We start from the raw sequence: 7,550 nt of genomic DNA on the forward strand, positions 1-7,550 counted from the left end.
CTAGAATAATTACATTTGCTATATTCCCTTAAATACTTGTCTGTGCTTATATACATTATTTGACTTTATCTAATATCAGAACTAGATATATGTTTCAGAATGAATTCAGTTTAAATGCAAATTCAATTTTCTAGCCCTGTATACATCTATTATTGTCAGATAACTTCAGGGACAAAATGTTCTCTATAAAATGTCTTTAGTTCTCTTCTCTCTCACACACACAAAACAAGTTATGTGTTCTAATCTTAGAGCATTAATTCAGTCATTACAGACCCTTCTGTGACTGATTTATTGTTACTTTAGAGATAAAGTTAAGCTTTTCTTTTTTGAGTAGAATTATATTTCTGAAAACATGTTACTTGAAATGTATACAGATTGCAGTTAGCCTGATGTTAGCCAGATGCAACTTCAGTTAGTCTGTGGAAATTTTAACATTGAAATCAAAGGGAACTGGATATGGGCTTTTGTAGAAAGTGTTGTAGAGGAACATAAACAGAAGACAAAATTATAACTCCCTTTAACATGAAGCAAAGTAATGCCACATATTAAATTCCTAATCTTGAAAACACTCACATAAATGAATGACTTTAGCTGAATAGCTTTGTTGCATTCAGTGAGACTATACAAGTGTTTGTGGAATCCAGGACTAAGAGTGAAGACAGCTTGAATTTCACATCCTTACTTTGTGGATAAATCAGGACTAACTGATAAAAAACAGGGGAATTTGTACTGTGCACCTGTTTTTTGTGTGTGTTTTTTTTTGTCAAACTACTGCAGCCTCTTTTTGTTTGTTTGTTTTAATAGTGTTACTTATTTGGCAATGATGAGGTATTTGGGGAGTAGTTTTCCAACTTAATATTATATTTATGTTCTGAAGTCCCTGAATGAAACATAGAATAAGTATGATACTAAGGCAAGGTTTCTCAAACAGGGGTCGCCGCTTCTGTAGGGAAAGCCCCTGGCGGGCTGGGCCGGTGTGTTTACCTGCCCCGTCCGCAGGTCCGGCCGATCGCAGATCCCACTGGCCGCAGATCACTGCTCTGGGCCAATGGTTGCTGCTGGAAGTGGCGCCCTCGGCCCACTGTATTTTCCACCGCAGGCAACTAATGAAGTGGGTTTTAGCCCACAAAAGCTTATGCTTAAATAAATTTGTTAGTCTCTAAAGTGCCACAAGTACTCCTCATTCTTTTTGCTGATACAGATTAACGCGGCTACCACACTGAAACCTATTATAAAAATGTTTTCCAAATTTATGAAGTGGTTAAGTGTCATAGTGTCATAGTAATTTAATCCTATACATATCCAAAGATAGATATGAGCCCAAAAGACTCATTTATTAAAAATTTCAAATAGGGAGGAGACTTGATAGTTCAAAGTATGAAGAAAAGTTACTTCCACACTAGCATCCATCAAATTTCAGTCAATAGAACTGTTCTGTGTAGCTATCACCATCATAATGGCAAATCCAAAAGGGAGTGTGGCCTTTAGATTGAGTGCCACCTGGATAGATTTCTGGCTAGGTCCTTAGGATAGTGTAACTGAGTAATAAATTTATGTTCATCACTGGTAATCTTATTCTGCTGCCAAAGCTTTTGGTGGCCACGTGATCACCAGCTGTGTAGCCTTAGTGCTCACATTTCAGTTCCATGCAACAGAGTTGGTATGACTGTGGTTCTATAGATCTGCAGGAAGCTTGATGTCAAACTTTCCCCACAGAAACTTATGAAGGACTCAAAACATGGGAGCAGCTGCTGCTATATGAGTCGTCCACATATTCTGAGCATTCTTCAGCACTGTCTGAGGTTTCCCAAATACTTGACAGTTGCCACCTGCTCAATGTCCTGTTCAGACAGGTTCATTGTGAGAAAGTTGTAATCAGGAGCTGGTGGCTGCTTGATGGAAATGACCAGGGACTTAATTTTATCTGGATTCAGACCAATGTGTGCTGCTTCCTGTCTGACTAGATTGGCCATCAACTGCAGTAATTCTGAGTCAACAAGACTATGTCACTGGCATGATATGTCTTAAGCAGAATGGTGTTCAGCTCAACACCAGCAACAGCGGCCATCTCAAGTTTATTCATCAACCAATGTATGCCCATATTGCATGATGTGTAGTTAGTAACCTTGGTAATCCAGGCTGTTTCCAGCCAGTAACTCATTGTGAGAGGTTTCCATATAATTTAGTGGATAAGATAATTCAAATGCAGTTTGAGCTGTCCATCTCTGTGGTATCAGAACCAGTTCTGCAGGGGTCAGACAGAGGTTTCTTTACTTTACTATCATCCTATGATAGCTGCTGAGGCTCTGGATGTGTGGATTATCACATATAAACTATGAGTTAGATCCACATCCCTTCTGGCTGGTAAAAAAATTAGAAGGGAAGCATTGCAGCTAATATCTGCTTCCCTTATAAAGCAATCATTAGATTATTGCTCTAGAAACCATGTCTGGACCCCAACAGAAAATCTTTCCAATTATTATATTTTGCATCTCCTATTTTTTTTTCATTTTAGGCCTATATATATATGGTGGAAAAGGTGCATTCATGCTATTGATGGATGACAATAAACCATCCATACATGATTCTTTCTTGCACTGAATGAAGATCAGTTGTCAATATATTGATGTTTATCAGCTGTTTTTGAAGCCATTGACTCTGAGGTGTTGTTGACATACCCTGTGGACCTTCACAGGCAAGAGCTGCTACAGGATGGCTCTACTCCACTCATCTGAGTGATCCTAGAGAGTAGTATTAGGCTTATTTTCCCTGAAGACTCTCTTGTGGAACCCATGAGAATTCTGTTGTACCAACTTTCCTATTTGAGGGACCATTGAAAGGGTCACAAAAGAATTATGGTTTGCAGCACTGTCAGTATGCTAATACTCAGATCTGTGGTGTCTTGGCCCAAGACTAAGGTTTCTAGGCACTACAGTAATACATATTAATAGCATTACAATATTGTATGATGTTGCTGGTAAGGTTCAACAACTTACCTTGTATCTAAGACTGGAGCATGGGCAGCGGCTATGTGGCTGAGGCTTAATTGGCTGAGAGTACTTACAGTCTTTGGGGGTAAATGTAAAGAATGGTACATTTATTAGTACACCCAGTTGATGGGTCTTAATTTCCATTGGTTCCTAATTTTATAATCTCAGGTTTTGATGCAGCATCTGAATGCTTAGGCAACAGTGGTTGTGAAGAGTGCTTTTTATCATTCAAGCTTGGCAAGAAATTTGTCCTTTTGTCTTGGATATGGACCTTGCTATGATGATCCTTGCTATGATGATCCTTGAGGCTGGATTACTGCAATGTGCTTTATCTGAGCTGCATTAGAAAACCTTCAGAAACTGCAGCTAGTGCAGAAAAACAGTGAAGGTTAAACTTCAGTCTGGAGACCATCCCACTAAGCCACATGATGGTCTCCTTTGGGTGTTGGGGTGCATCTAAGGGTAGGAAGGTGAGTCAATACCTGCAATATCCCTACATGCCACCCTAGGCTAGCAGGTGTCATAGTGAAGAGACACACACAGGCCAGTATGACTAGCCATCTGGTCTCCTTAGTAGCCAAATGAGGTGGCTCAGGACTGTAGTCTGGCCTCATGTCCCTGTCCAGCACATCTTAAGTTTTTGCCGCTCCAGGCCAATGCGGGTGGCGGGAAGCCGTGGCCAGCACATCCCTCGGCCCGCGCCACTTCCCACTGCCCCCATTGGCCTGGAGTGGCAAACTGCGGCCAGTGGGAGCCACGATCGGCTGAACCTGCTGATGCGGCAGGTAAACAAACTGGCCCAGCCTGCCAGGTGCTTACCCTGGCGAGCCACGTGCCAGAAGTTGCCGACCCCTGGTCTATAGCATATGTGTAATCATCTTACAAACTGAGAGATGTATAACAGACTGAAAATATGTGGAGCTGGAATATCCTATAATTGTTGTGTCTGATTTCCAGTTGCTATGCTGCGTTGAGGAGTTCTGCTGTCTCCCAATCGCCCTTTCTGTGTTCATATTGTCAGAACTTCTAAGTCTGCATGATGGGGGGGGTACTTTTTGGAGGGAGGGCCAATAAGCTGAAGGGATAGGAATACACGGCCCCTTAAACTTGATGTACTTGACTGGACATGAAAGTCACTCCTCTGGGGCATTCCAAAAGTCAGCCAATGAGGGCAAATAAAGATTAAACTGATGCCAAGAAGCACAAAGAAAGATGCTGAGATGATATTGTTTGAACATTTTGCAAAAAGAAAAGCTGGTGACTAAAAAACATGTTCATACATAACTGATGATTACATTTCTGTGCATAATAAGACCCTGCATAGGACATTGACCATAGGTGTCAGCCAATTAATAAAAGTAATTTAAAAACAAACACCCTGGACAATTGTAGGAATCCTCTTTGTAACAGTTTCTCTGTTAACATACACTAGAATAGTTTACAAAATATATTTCTTGTGACTTTAATTACAGCAATCCCAACCTAACCAATATCCTGGGTGAACTGAATAAACAGCTTCTAAATTTCTTCAAGCCAATCTCTTTAAAAGCATAACTAATTTTATCAAGAGGATTGCCTCACTTTGTTAACACTCTGTTTTTCCAAAGGGGAGACTCCAATTTTCAGTTTTTAGTAATTTGTCATCTAGACACTACAAGAATAACACCTATAAATTTGCACTGAAACCTACTCAGGCTGAGCATTGAAAAGTCATTTAGCAATCATAATTTACGCTCATAGGAGCTACTATCACAAATTCTACAGATTACTCTCTACTAGATCCTGATAATAACTCTCCAGACTGACTGCACAGCATGTGAACATAACTGTCCATACATATTCTACCTTTATAACCATATAATATTGCTGAAATTCACTTGCACTATGTTCCCACAATCCCCGCTCCCGCCATTTTCCACAGATCCAAAAGCTCCAGGGAGCCAGCATCTTTCTCCAAGCAAAATAATAACAATTAGCCATGGTTATTTTATTACAAAGAGAGGAAAAGAAACATGAAATAAAATAAAACAAATGACAGAACACAAAACATAAACTGGTTATTTCCACTACAAACTCTTCTGAATGCCTCTGTGTGGAGAGTATCAGAGATTTCTCCTTTTGAGAGTGAACTGCCTCGGGGGTGCTCAGCTGCTATCAAATCCCCCCTCACTCTTGTTTTCGGCAGTCTAAATAAGCCCAGTTCCCTCAGCCTCTCCTTGTAAGTCATGTGCCCCAGCCCCCTAATCATTTCCGTTGCCCTCCGCTGGACTGTCTCCAATTTGTCCACATCCTTTCTGTAGTGAGAGGGGGTCCAAAACTGGACACAATACTCGAGATGTGGCCTCACCAGTTCCTAATAGAGAGGAATAATCACCTATCTATCTGCTGACAATGCTCCTACTCATGCAGCCCAATATGCCATTAGCCTTCTTGGCAACAAGGGCACACTGCTGACTCATATCCATCTTCTCATCCACTGTAATACCCAGGTCCTTTTCTGTCAAACTGCTGCCTAACCAGTCGGTCCCCAGCCTGTAGCGGTGCATGGGATTCTTCCATCCCAAGTTCAGCACTCTGCACATGTCCTTGTTGAACCTCATCAGATTTCTTTTGGCCAAATCTTCCAATTTGTCTAGGTCACTTTGAACCCTATCCCTACCCTCCAGTGATCTACCACTCCCTCCAGCTTAGTGTCATCCATGAACTTGCTGAGGGTGCAATCCACTCCACCATCCGGATCATTAATGAAGATGTTGAACAAAACCGGTCCCAGGTCAGACTTCTGGGGCACACTGGCTGCCATCTAGACATTGAACTGTCGATCACTACCTGTTGAGCCTGACGATTTAGCCAGCTTTCTATCCACCTTATAGTCCATTCATCCAAACTGTAATTTTTTAAATTGCTGGCAGGAATACTGTGGGAGACCGTATCAAAAGCTCTCCAAAAACTTCCTGGATTGGCCGTACACTGCTGTATTTCTCTCCCAGCAGATGTCAGGGTGATTGAAGTCCCCCATGGGAACCAGGGCCTGTGATCTGGAAACTTCTGTGAGTTGTACGAAGAAAGCCTTATATACCTCATCCTCCTGTTCTGGTGGTCTATAGCAGATGCCCACCAGGACATCACCCTTGTTGGTCTTGCCTCTAAACTTCACCCAAAGACTCTCAACGGGATTTTCCCCAGTTTCATAGTGGAGCTCTGAGCAATCATACTGCTCTCTTACATACAGCGCAACTCCTCCACTTTCTCTCTCCCTCCTGTCCTTCCTGAACAGTTTATATACATCCATGACTGTGCTCCAGTCATGTGAGTTACCCCACCAAGTCTCTGTTATTCCAATCACATCATAATTCCTTGACTGTGCCAGGACTTCCAATTCTTCCTGCTTGTTTCCCAGGCTTCCTGAGTTCATGTACAGTCACCTAAAATAACTAGCTGATTGCCCTACTTTCTCAGTATGAATCAGGAAGCCTCCCCTGTTGCACCCTTGTGTTTCCTCTCAGTATCCAACTTCCCCACTTACCTCAGGGCTTAGGTCACCTTCCCCCAGTGAACCTAGTTTAAAACCCTCCTCACTAGGTTAGCAAGCCTGCCTGCGAAGATGCTCTTCCCTCTCTTTGTTAGGTGGATCCCATCTCTTCCTAGCAATCCTTCTTCCTGGAGCAACATCCCATGGTTGAAGAATCCAAACCCCTCTTTCTGACACCACCTACGTAACCATGTATTTACCTCCACAATTATATGGTTCCTACCTGAGCCTTTTCCTTCAACAGTGAGGATGGACGAGAACATGAATTTTGCCTCAAACTCTTTTATCCTTCTTCCCAGAGCCATGTAGTCTGCAGTGACACGCTCAAGGTCATTCTTGGCAGTGTCATTGGTGCCCACGTGGAGAAGTAGGAAGGGGTAGTGGTCTGAGGGCTTGATCAGTCTCAGCAAACACTCTGTCACATCCTGAATTTTAGCTCCAGGAAAGCAGAATACTTCTCGAGTTTACTGGTCTGGATGGCTGATGGATGATGCTGTCCCCCTTAGGAAGGAGTCCCCAACCACCACCACCCATTTCTCCTCTTGGGAGTGGTGGTCACAGAACCCCCATCCCTAGTACAATGCATCCCATGCCTTCTGGTTGATGGGATCTCCTTTTGATACCTTCCCTCAGATAATTCTTCCAAACCATTCTCTACTGTAGTACCTGTGCAGAGAGCCTGAAAATGGTTTCTTATCCCTATGAACATTGGGGGTACATGGGTTCTCCTCTTTCTTCTTCTGGAGGTCACATGCTGCCAATTTTATTTCCCATACTGTGCTGCCCTCTCTGATTCTTCAGCATGCTCTGCCTGCAGTACCAAACACTATCTTCTATCCAGAAAGTCTTCATTTTTTTCTGATGCAATGCAGGGTTGATACTTGTCTCTAGTCCTTTAAGCTTCTCTTCCAATATGAAGACCATCTTACACTTTGTACACACAAAGTTGATTTTATCCTCTGGGATAAAGACAAACATGGCACAGTCTGTGCAGGTCACAACAGCTGATCACTCAGCATCCATAATGT

This window comes from Mauremys reevesii, linkage group 1 (assembly GCF_016161935.1).
Source record: "Mauremys reevesii isolate NIE-2019 linkage group 1, ASM1616193v1, whole genome shotgun sequence".
Taxonomy (NCBI): Eukaryota; Metazoa; Chordata; order Testudines; family Geoemydidae; genus Mauremys; species Mauremys reevesii.